This window comes from Opisthorchis viverrini (genome assembly GCF_000715545.1).
Source record: "Opisthorchis viverrini unplaced genomic scaffold opera_v5_7, whole genome shotgun sequence".
In the NCBI taxonomy this organism is placed as follows: Eukaryota; Metazoa; Platyhelminthes; class Trematoda; order Opisthorchiida; family Opisthorchiidae; genus Opisthorchis; species Opisthorchis viverrini.
The window spans coordinates 51,218-64,019 of record NW_008751663.1 but is presented as its reverse complement, the minus strand read 5'-3'; positions in this window follow the sequence as shown (position 1 = coordinate 64,019).

Sequence of the window (12,802 nt, the reverse complement as noted above, 5' to 3'; positions counted from 1 at the left end):
TCAAATCATTGTTGACTTAAATGCCCACTAAATTTAAATATGCAGTGCTACTTGCCTGGTTGTTTCTCCTTTTCCCCAACCAACTTATACCTCGTCCTAGTCAAGTCGCTACTCCGGATTGCTCTATCAGCTCTATGTAGTGACTGGTGCTCTCAGCCTAACGCTAACTGACTAAAACCAAACCAGTTGGCTTTTTCTTCACTACCAGAGCGCATTCCGCGCTTGTATATTTATCCGTCTGATGATGCGCCCCACTAAACACAAACACGATATCGCGGTACGCTTTTGCTCGATATGGTTGCTCACACCACCGCTCCGACGCCGTTAGCATTGGTGCGCTCGACGTGGATATCACCATTCCACTCCCACCGCCTCGTTAGCAGCCGTCATCTTACCCCTCCGCTACTTGCCTTTACCACCTTCTGTAGGCTTTTCATTGTTCAAATTGACTGAGCTGTCTTCACTGGCCTTGCTTTCCCCCGACCAGAGAAAAATTGTTAGCTGGAGTATTCATTAATGCACAAACCGCTTGGATGGTTTTCCACCTAGCAGATCTGATAGAATACACGAGGGATAAGAATCTAATGTGGCCTCCCTCACGCCCTGCAGGGAGGTTCGCCCCGTTACTTTGCACTGTGGTGCGTTCGTATGTCCGCCAACCCCCCAGTAGCAAAGTTGCATGGGCGATCGCCTGGACTTTTATTTAGGAAATCGAAGAAAGTACTCCTGACTTCTGTTTGTTGCTGCTGGTGTTGGGCACTCCTCGGCTGAGCTATGTATAATAACAATAATAATAATGTTTATTCCCAACTTGTGGGTGGCATACCGTTGGCATGATCATGCGCTTACAGTCAGAATATGGCACGACTGGGGAATTTGCGGGTAGTGAGGATTCGGCGAGAAGGGGACAATGTCATGAATATTGAGAAGTATTCGATGAAATAATAATAAGAGGCTTCTTCCGCAACTTGTAGGGAACAATGGGCATGAGGTCCGACCAACTCAAATACTCAGTCGGCTGACATGAACTAGAACAGAAAACCATTGCTGGCCACAAGTGGCCTTGGGCGGTTATGTAAATGGCCGGAGTCACAACGAGCAACGCCATTACCACAAATGAAGGAAAAAATAAAAACTGGCCTCTCATATGTCCAAAAATAGAAGTTAAAAATACACCTGGGAAAACCAGAAGATACTTTGCAATCCCCATGGCCTACACCGACGAGCACAGCTGTATCTGCCTTCGTCAGAACAGAGGCTACACCGCACCAAAGCCCATTTCGTTAACCAAACATACACCAACCTGCCGCCTCAACCGGTGGACACAAATGTTTTCACCGCTATGCACCACCCTCCGGTTAAGGCTGACAGCAATGCTTCGGGGACTGGTGACTAATTCTCTTGATCATACTTCCTCTCCTACAGAAAGGAAGAAGGCCTTCGCTGCGGGTTATTTATTAGGAAATGCCAACTGGCCAGTTACAGACTATTGGACAGGGAAGCGAAACTCTCATTTGTTTCCTATTTACAAGAACTGGGCATTCGTCTTCTCCTGGACGCGTCTTTACAAACTTACCTGAATATTCATCGACTCCAATCATTCATTGCTCGAATCCAAGCAAGTGCTACAAAGCGACTCCACATATTCCGCACCAGATCTCCCTTTTAAAGAGATGCAAAGCAAATGAGCAAGAAGAAAACATTCTACTCACGTGCCTTCTCATCAGTAGTATCACCGTTACACTGGTACTACCCAACTCATGGAATAAATGTAGGATTACCAGTTGTCCTGGAATTTCACTCCCCTAAGCCGTTAAACACCTGATTTCCACAAAAGCACTGCGTGCTTATATTAGCCTTTGCTAGATCCCTTGTAATTTAATATCATATGTTAGCAAACCCAATCCCTGGTCGTCCATCTATGTCTTATTCCATATAGTCACGTCGCCCTAATTGCGGCAGACGTCAAGTTTTTCTTTCTAGGTATATTGATGCACATTATCCCATTTGATGTCTCCCCAAACTCACCACGCTCTACTAATCTCATTCCACCCCGTCATCTTCCAGGGCATTGAACTTCGGCAATGTCCAATGACCTGGTTGGCCGTTATCCAGTACACCTGGCCCATGATCTACGACCACGGGATCCTCAACCGGACCAAGAAAACCTGCGATCCCATATCAGCTCCGTCCACCTTATCTCCTTGGCCAACTTGAAATGAATCCCGCTGCCTAAAGGAATTCACACCCCAGCCCAATAACCCTAAAAGTGACGTCCATTACGGGGCTGTCCGAACTCCGAAATATGTCAGGCCAATGATGGCACGGCACTTCCATACCCAGTTAGATGGCACACACGCAACTATTCCATCCCCTCTATCAACCGTGCCTTCTCGCTCACCCGTTTCGTTAACTGCAAAAAACTGCACAAAAATCGTCTTTGGGGTGAGTTCGTTTGTATCCGATGAATTTTGGTTCAAATTTGGCCAGCCTGATTTTCTGCTGCAAATTCGGCTTGCCCTTTCCACAAGTTCAAATCCACATACGGTGTTGAGTTAGCCCTATGCTCCAGCGCCATGTCCCCATCCAACCTACCTCTTGCATCTGACTTCCCTCCAACAGTACAGACAGCGAGTCAGCTTAGTTTCAGACTACACCACATTTTTGAGACAAAACTTGTCATGTTCCCCCAAGTCGAATTATTCCATCTCCATGCTCGTTGTGGCTCCGGCCATTTACCCAACCGCCCAAGGTCACTCATGGCCAGCAATGGTTTTTCAGTTTCAGTTCGTGTCAGCTGGCTAAGTCTTTGAACTAGTTGGACCTCATGCCCATTGTTCCCTACAAGCTGGGGAAGAAACCTATTATTGTTCCATTGAATACTTCCCACCGTTTATGCCATTGTCCTCTTTTCGCTCAATTCCCGCTACCCGCCGATTCCCCAGCCGTGCTTCAGGCTGATCGTAAACGTATGATCATACCAGAAGGTATGCCAACTACAAGTTGGGAATAAACATTATCATTATCAGTATCATCACTGTTACAGCACTCATGGATTCTACGTTCCTGTTCCCCAAGAACAACGTGGAGGGCTTGTTTATGCGACGGTCTTATGTATTCAAACACCACATTTTTGTTTTTCCGAGCGAGGTTCAGAAAGGTGGCTTGTTTTCGTGTGTTTAATTGGAGGGTTTCTGATTCACAGCGGTTCTGCATGTTGCAAAATCCCAGCTCATCTTCTGTGTCTCCTGTGGTCGACTTTTGAAAAAAGTTGGAACCTCTTTTCCAGGAGTCGCCGAATCCTTTTAGACGGTATCCGGCTCATTCGACTGCGTGCTGGTTATTCTGGGACAAACACCGCGTCAGCTTCGTGAACTTTCTGGTCCTGCATAGGTCTTCCAATTTAACTTGTTCAAGAAAGATGCGCATTCCTGAAAAGTCTTCACGGCAGAAGTCTCGAAGCCACGTTTGAGGTTCGAAATTTCTGGCCCAATTGCGGACAAAATCAAAGGTCAACAAACAGATCTTGCAATGTCCCAGTGAAGCGTTAGTTATCACCTCATCGACGAAATGTCTTTCATTAATGATGACCAAATCCGGGGGGTTGTAGTTGGCCTGCGCGGTATCTGGTGTGTGAAACGACATATTGAGTCCAAGCGCTCTGTTGAGTGACTTCAATCAGCGCCGCTGAGAAAAGCCCGCTAGATCCAACGCGCTGGAGCTCCATCGAAGAGGCCTTTGGAGCGTAAATTTGGAGCGTAAATTACCAGCAGGTGAGTGAAGTTGCAGTTGGAGGAGAGTTGCTGAAGGGTTCGTATGAGGAATTGGTCATCTTCAGAGGGACTCAAAGGGCTACGGTAGACCCCACCGAGAAGGAGAGAATCGGACCTGCGCAGCTGGATTTGGATCCCAGTGCATCGCAAAAAGGTGTGGGAGTGGTATCAGAGGGGACAGTCGGAATGGACAGGGCCGCATTTAAGTACAAAGCAAACAAGCGGGTCAGGATGTTTAGCTAACTGGCTTACTCGGTCGTCCTGTAAACCCGTGCACCCAAAGTGCTACCACGCTTTGCAGGTGTGGTATTACACATCGCGTCTCACACTGACGGAGAGCCGTTTCGCTCGCTCCTGTTGTAGTCTATAGATGACCGCAGATGGCAGTCTGTATTCATCAATGTTATGATCAAAACTGGATGCGAAATAGGAATTGAGCGCAAAGAAACAGGGATTATCACGTAAAAAATTAAAAGTATGGCTTGCGTAGTATGGCTTTACTCTGTGAATAGACTGGACAACGAAAAAAATTCCTTCACAAATTTGCGCGAGGTAAAACGAGCCGACTTCAAACGCACCGCACAGGTTTCGTTTTTTCCTCGTGCAAATTTCTGAGAATTCTTTCAGTGTTCAATCTATTTACACAGTTAACACGTATCATTTTAATGCTCTTTTTAGTCGAACATAACGTGTGCGTTGAAACCTCCGTTAGGCTGCACTCCATTTCCGTTTTGCATCCACTTTCAATCATGAGTCGGATCACAGCTGGCTAGTCTCTTCTACAACTATCAATGGACTATAACAAACGTAGATGAAATGTATGTCCACTAAACGTAAGATGTGAAATGCAATGCCACACTTACCAGGCCTTGCGATGCTCTAAACGTGCGTGTTCTTAGGATGATCGAAAAAGCCTGACGCGTTTGTCTGCTCCTGTCGCCTCTACCTTAGGCGTGCAGTGCATCCCAAAACTACTAACCACTTTCTCACTTCAAAGTCGGAAAGATCAGTGCGAATGTTCCGTTTTACTCAGGACAGTGGAGAAAAAGTGGCACTTCTTTCCAAAGCTCTGGTAAGCACAATACGAAAGCCAACAGCGAACTAATCAGCCAGCGCCGTTCATCGCGGATCCTTTGGCTACGAAGCAGGTTATCCAGCTCTCTGTTGCAACAACCGAGACCACCACAGCCTCTCTAGTTCTCAGGCATGTTAAGCAGTCTGGGCTGATCATCCAACGGTCGTTCTCCAGGATGATCAATCCGACATATTTGTCATCGACGCTCATTGGTGGGTTTGGCACGAACTCTGAATACGGATATCTTCACGCATAGTGGTTAATCGGAAAGGGAAGTGAGCGAAGATTCGGGGCTCTATTCTCCCTTACCCCGCCAAATATCCTGGAATGGTGTTTGACGCCGATTGGGGAAACAGTCGTCACTCATGAGCCCGAAAACCAAAAACACAAACTCGACAGCAGTGGAAATTCCTGCATTCATCGAGTTGGCCACGATGATCGCTCGCACAGAGAAAACATTTCTACCGGTTGTCAGTCGCATGAGGAAGGCCACTTTCTCTATGCTTGAAAGGAAGCCATTGTCTAGTCAATCTACAAAACTGGTGGCCTAATATCGCCCGGCAGCTACAAGCCAACTAACCTCACTAGCACACCGTGCGAGGCGATGCAACGCATTTTGAGGCTGGCCATCCCAGGTAACTTTACTACAAATAACTTGACACTACCAATTCAACACGGACCCCTCCGAAAACCTTTTCTACGTGGCAAATATGCTCGTGCTTATGAACAGCTTAACCCAAAGCAAATATGCTCGTGCTTATGAACGGCTTAACCCAAGCTAATAACGAAGGACTCATATTAGACGCCATATTTTTCAATTTCTCAAAGGCGTTCGGTCTAGTCTCACTCGCCCCGCTGCTCCACAAACTCAATTCTTAAAGGATTCAAGTGGGAGTGCAACGCTGGATCAAAGCGTTCTTATCAGACATAACATTCGGAATTAAAGGACCCGACTTATGCTTCTCCGGCACCATTCTCCATCGGAATTCCTCACAGCTCCGTTTTGGGACCATCACTGTTTCCGATCTACGTCAATGACCATCTGACACGTTTTCCCAGATTCACGTCTACGTTTTACGGACAGAATCGTTCTTGTTTATCCAATCTCCTCGTGACACTCGATGACTGGACACGAGCAGTCGATGCGGGAGTTACTGTACATGCCTGTTACTTGGATATATCCAAAGCCTTTGATCGAGTCGATCACAGTATCCTTCTTCGGAAACTTGAAATGTATGGCGTGACGGGAAATCTGTTGAGCTGGCTGAAAGACTATTTGAGTGACCGTTCGGTCCAAGTTCGTGTCGATGGAGCGTTTTCCGATAAAATTGCCGCCACAAGTGGTGTCCCTCAGGGTTCGGTTCTTGGTCCAATTTTGTTCCTGGTATACATGAATGACCTGCCGAAACTTCTGCAGTGCAAAACCGTACTTTTTGCTGATGACATAAAAATCTGGTCTGAAATTCATGGAAAGGCTGATTGTGATGCGCTACAGCAAGATCTGCAAAGAATCGACGAATGGTCCATCCAAAACCGGCTGCCGCTGAATTTCCAGAAATGCAAACTCATAAATCTGGGGAAGAGCTACCACCTCCCATACAAACTGGGTTCCAATGAACTGGAATGGGTGGCTGAGGAAAAAGACCTCGGCGTCTGGATTTCTAGCAACCTGAAGCCGAGTAAGCACTGTCTATCAGTATATCGCAAGACCTCGGCACTGCTCGGGATGCTTAGGGGAATATTTTATCGTTTTACGGCTGAAATTCTCCCTATTATCATGAACACATATCTCCGGCCGACAATGGAATACGCGATCCAAGCCTGGTCTCCATGGCTGCAAAAGGATACACAACTGCTAGAGCGTATCTACCACCGCGCGACCAAGCTGGTCATTGGCCTCCGAAACGTTCCCTACAGTGAAAGGCTACGTAAACTCGATTTGTTTGATTTAACTTATCGGCGTATACGAGGAGACTTCATCCTGATGTTTAAGATAATAAACACCCCTAATCACCCTTTAAAACATTTGTTCACAGTCAATTTGGCCGGAGAGAGCCTACGGAATCCATTGGCCGTTGACATTATATGTTCCCGCATTAACTGTCGGCGCTACTTTTTTCAGTCCGCGTATCCCTCACGTGGAACAAACTACCAACATCTGTTGTGGATTGTGGTAACCTCGAGACTTTCAAACATTCGCCTGACGAACACATAAGATCTCACACAACTTCCCTCATCAACATTTGAGATGCAGATTACAAACAATAGAACATATATGTCATATCATTCCGTTTATCTGTATACATACACACACACCAATATCCTTTGGTCATTGTAAAGCAAAATGCTTTTTAGACCAATATAACCTTGATTTATCTTGATTTACCTTGATTTAACTTTAATCCTGGAGTTCAAAGGCTAGTGGCTTCCAATTGAGTGTAAACGCTGCAAGGTAGCGCCCGTTGAGCAAGCATCTGCCGCTGAATTGCGGAAAATGTGTCCACGCGTCAGTTAGAGAGGATTCAACGAACGCCCTTTTCGTGCAGGGCAAGAATGGAACAAATCGTATTACAAAGCCACGATAACTCAGTGCTGTTTCTAAGTTTTGGCTCAAATTGTCCAGCGGGATCACGCTAACTTTACTGCCTTATCAGATCCGTTTTTTTATGTCGTTGTTCCTCATTTTCCGCAATCAGCAAATTTCCTTGTGGTGTGTCAGGCAGGATATCTCCAGTTTCGCCCTCCATTCCTTTGATTTTGATCGCCACCTTCCACTTCCAACGTTGTGATCTTGCTTCAGTTCGATATTTTCTCCAAATGAAAAGGAGCAGTAGTATTTTTTCCTTCCCCGTTTAGTGTGACCGCGTCTTCACCAAAAAATACCCAATGTTTGGGATGGTGTCCCTTTTCCGCTGAATCCCCAGTACCCACAACCCCCGCCGATCATTCTTCATTCTGACTATGACATTATGATCAGGCCTGAAGGTATGCCAAAAGCCACCAGGTAATAACTATTATTATTATTATTATTATTATTATTATTATGCCAAAAAGGTTTCGGTTCGGTTGTCTTCTTCAAACATGTTCTTTTTAGTGCACTATGAGAAATCGGCTCAAAAAGCATTCTCCGTTCTACAGATGATTTGGCCTACCTTCTCCCGAATTACTCGCATACCCTTCGAGGTACTCTACAGGGTCTACGCCGGACTGCTTCTTGAATATGCCAACCATGTTGTCTACCCAGGACGCAAGAAGCACTTACCCGTTTTTGAGCGTGTCCAACGACATGCTACAAAATTCCTCTTCGGCCTTAAATCCATTGATTATGGAACGCGTCCCACGACGCCTTACCTCTTTCACCTGGAGAACCATCGACTCTGAAGAGACTTTATGAAATAATACACCACACATCGTGACTTCGGGTTGATGATTAATCAAGTATTAGCAACCTATACGAATTTCCTTATTTCTTTGGAATATTGGGCGCAGTCTGCTCTAGCAGTCTGTTCAGTTCAATGTATTTTTGGGAGCCCAAGAATTCACAAGTGATATCGGGCTGGCTAAAATTCAAGGATAATACACATTATCTTCGAAGCAAGGCTTATTTACACTTCTCTAGATCGGACGTGACAGGGTTTTCACACTTACGAAAGCCGGTTTCGGTCATACTTAAGATTTTCGGAGAGACATTTTGAAGACTTTGGGATTCTTTTAGCGCAGTGGCTAGAGAAAAGAATGTAACGAGGTATCTGACTGTTCGTCGGTCTCAGTCTCCCATCAGCAACTCTACTTGAATAAATTTGTAGTCAGGTTTTGTAGAAGCAGTATCAAAAGAATCGTTTAACGATTTAACCTGCATGTTTGTTATCTAAAACGGTCCAGTTTGATCACCCTTGACACTTGTGCGCCTGTCCGGCTGATACCATCAAATACCTCAGAGATTCTGACAGCATATGTATTGTAGATGGATGCTTGACGTTTGTGCAAGTACTCACATAAAACGTAAATTTCTAGGCATTTATGCAGGCAACTTTTCACCCCTATTACGTTAGATCTTATGAGCGTTCATCCCCTCATCCCAAAATACCGACTTCCCAGCCTAATATGGAAGGGAAAATGTTTGGCACCAAAAGTAATAGAACTTGCTTCAAGTTCAATTAGTTCTTCCCGGAATTACGTCGAGCAATTTCGACTCTACGCCCAGCTGCCCAGTACTCCACTGTACAGCATCAACCCTGATCGGTGAAGGCCTCGTCTCCCTAGAAGACAGTTCCAAAGTAAAACCCAGGCAAAAAATAGCACAAACTACGTTGAATTCCAACATTCTATCTATCTCTGTTACCCTTCAAGAACAAAGGGAAAAAGGATGGGAAGAAAGGGCGTTAACAAGGAAGAGAGAATAGTGAAAAACAAGGGGGAACGAAGGAGAGGTAGCCGAAATTCTTCCTATTTGTCGCTGTTTTGTATTTTTATATATGCCTGTTAAGTTGTGTGAACAACGCCAACCTCTTTTCACTGGACATTCGATAATCTCAGCTGGACGGCTGCAGTTAGCACCAGTGTCAGCAGTATCAATCCGATCACCAACAAACTACCGATTTACTGGACGAGCAAGAAACCGGCAAAGTACTCTGCAGCCCGTCTCTGTGAATAGGGATATCCAACACTTACCAATGATGGGTCTATGCTCCCGACCTAGCTCTTCAGACCGGAAAAAGCATTGGGCCCTGCAGTATCAACGCCGTGCTTTTACTTGCTGAAGCCGCGTAGAAGCCAAACAAAACAAACACATACATAAACTCATAGAAAACACAGCTTGAAAGTAACAACAAGTAAACACAATGATTAGCGAGAAGCACGGCAAAATGTGGGAACAGGTTGTCATTACCAGTGATAGGAAGTGCATTTATATAGTAATCATTCAGACTAGGGTAGTGGATAGATTTTAAATCGATTACCTCAGCAAGGGTTACTTCACGAAATCGAGTTATTTCAAACGTAGCTGTCAGCGCGAAGGAAAGTATCTTCGTCAGGCAAACATCCGTAAATAATTCACCTCTCCACACGCTTCTCTTAGCGTGTCAATTGATGGCAAAAACATCATCATCCTGAACAATGCATCCAAAAAAGTCGAAGCAATTAAATATCTCATTTTTTTGTTCTTGGTCTGAAATAACGTCTGAAACACATGTATTATTTTAAGAACAAGGGATAATCCAATTAGTTTTCAAACTCCTGCCATAATTGCCGGCAGAAGAATCAGTATTTTAGACCCGAATTTGTCCGAAAGATTAGACTGAATTCCCTTTGGGTTCGACTGGCCTATTTGGGTCGTCAGACCCATCAGGAAGTTAATGAGCCTCGAGGGATACGTGAAAGTCAGTTTCATATTTTAATTTGAAAATAACTTCAGAAGCGTTCCCGAAGTGACAAGGCAAACAGAAAGAACCAGCCCGTAGGACGCATTCGGTCAGATGAAGTTCACTGCTGAATAAACTGACTGTACGATCGAGATATCTAAATGTTTCCCAGGGGAATCCTGTCAACATAAGATGTAACACACTCATATAACATTCTATAAATCAGACATTTAGTTTGCTGTACTCAACTGTTCTTCCAATCAGGGACACTTCCTTCACCATCAACCCTGGAACCTATAATTCCTTGAAGATATCTTTTGCGGTCACTGTTCTGAGTGCAAAACCTTCGGATGCCTGTCCTTCTGTGACACAACAGATACGTATGTTACAGCCGGTGATGTACCTGACAAAACATTGGATTCCTAATGTAAAATGTTGTGCAACTGAAATTTTCCAGCTACCTGCCATTTGCGGCAGGATTTTTGCACACTTTAGCATACTCAGAAGACTGACATTTTGAACTAAATGGAACCAGTCAGGACACAACTTATGATTGAGAGATGGTGTCAGCTTCAATGCCAACTAGCGGGGAGCCGGATGAAGTCTTCTTCTAAAAGAGGACAAGTTTGGAGACCCCCTGAGTAAAGGAAAAAATCGAGCGTTTGGGTCAATAATTGCGCGCTCGCTGCAGACCAACTCGATATATGACCGGCGGATAGCTGCAGAGGGGAAGAAGGAACCACTACTGAAGTTAAGTGAAAGGGTTGTCCCTGTGAGGCACAGAATACAAGTAAGTTGGACTTAAATTCACAGTTGATTCTTCGTCATCAGTGGACTACCTCCGAGTAAGCGAAATAAACTCATTGGCAAGCTAATTCGGTTTTTCGAGAAACTCACCTGGAACCTAGCTGAATCTCCCGTTTGTGACAATTCCAGGTAACCGAATGTGCTGCACCAGGCCGCCTCATGTTTCAGTCACTACGATATTCCAGATATCGCGATACATGTATATTTTTTTAGTGTACTACTCATAAGGTTGCTGAAAACTCGTCGACAGCCTAGGTCATGAAACACATGCCGATGTGCGAAAATCAGTTAACTTAAAGAGGGTGAACAACTGACGTGAACTCCATATTTTGAAACCAGCCTTAATCGTTTAATACCACAACAACGGTAGGATTCACTATCCTTATATTACTGACGGTACTCAGTAGTATTAGTATTTTCTAAATGCAAACAATGTTGGAAGCGATGACGAGTCTTGGGCGAAGTATCAAGTGCTAAAAAGCATAACAAACTCTTCTGCAATAAACTAAAGATATTCTGCAATCACTGAGTGGAATTTTATGCCAAAATCATTGAATGGTTGTTTGAGGTCTACGGAATAGTAAGAAAAGCACTGCAACAGCACGCACTTAACAGAGAAAAGATGGAAGGACCGAACAACCATAGGTCCCTGGATTCATCCATCAGATAGATCTATGTAGCCCTAACAGGCTCTGAAAACAGGTTGATCCGTGATCCTGAAATGAATAGACACCGTATGATATGCAGTTAGTAGTTGTTGTACATGAAACTTGCGGCCATTGCATCCAGCTTTCACGACTTTGTCAGGTCTGAGGAAACTCCTATGCACAAACAGAGGGTAGGATGCTGCAAAGGTTGGATGTAGCCGCGTGCGTAACAACAGTGGCATGCTTGCGTTCAAAACCACTAACTGTTTGGCTGAGAAGAGTATAGAGGATGCGTTTAGCCGGATTTATTCACGACATGCACTTTTCAAAAATGAAGCCGGTCTGCAGGTGTCACAGAATATGAGCCCTAACGTTGGGGGGCGGATTTTTCGGAACATGACCATTGGTGCTTACAGCAGATTCGTGCCTCTGATGTGCCACCCTATCACTAGCCCAACCTATTCTAGACTTGGTGCGAGTGGGAACCGACTCACAATCACACGACTGTGTAACATAGCAGTTCAAGTAAACCGCAAGGATGAAACTCGTAAGTGGCTATTGTTTCACAAGGTCTCGGTAAACAATCGGTAGTTCTTTTTATTTGGGCGACGTTACGCTTCTGACACAAAAATCATCGTGGCCAGGTGAGCAGTTCGCTAAGTCGGCCGTATTTTAAAACAGACAGAAAACCAATAGGTGAGACGTCTTTATATCAGCGCAGTAGATCAGTGTTGTGTGTCAATTAACGGCTCTGGTCGGCTAGTGTGATTGCCAAAATCTTACATTGAAGGGTTGAGGGAGCTTCAAATTAGTTCTGATCGGGTTTGGTTCCTTAATCTTCCACTTCAGGGTGCTTCAATTGATGATTCACCGCTGGTGACACTAGTCGACTTCGTTGGTCTCTGTGAGCTTGTGAGTGCTGCGACAATCTAGTTGGGGGCGGGAAGGTAGGTGAGGTCAAGCGGACTTCAGATGATGACTATTCCTGATAACCGTACATCGACACGACTGATCCGAAACCTTCCTCCACACGCTCTCCAATTCTACGCCTTTTATTCTGTTGACACTGGGATGCTTGACGATTTCTACAGCCTCGGCCATCAGTCTCTGGGACGTGGACCGTAGTCCTTGCCTCAAAAC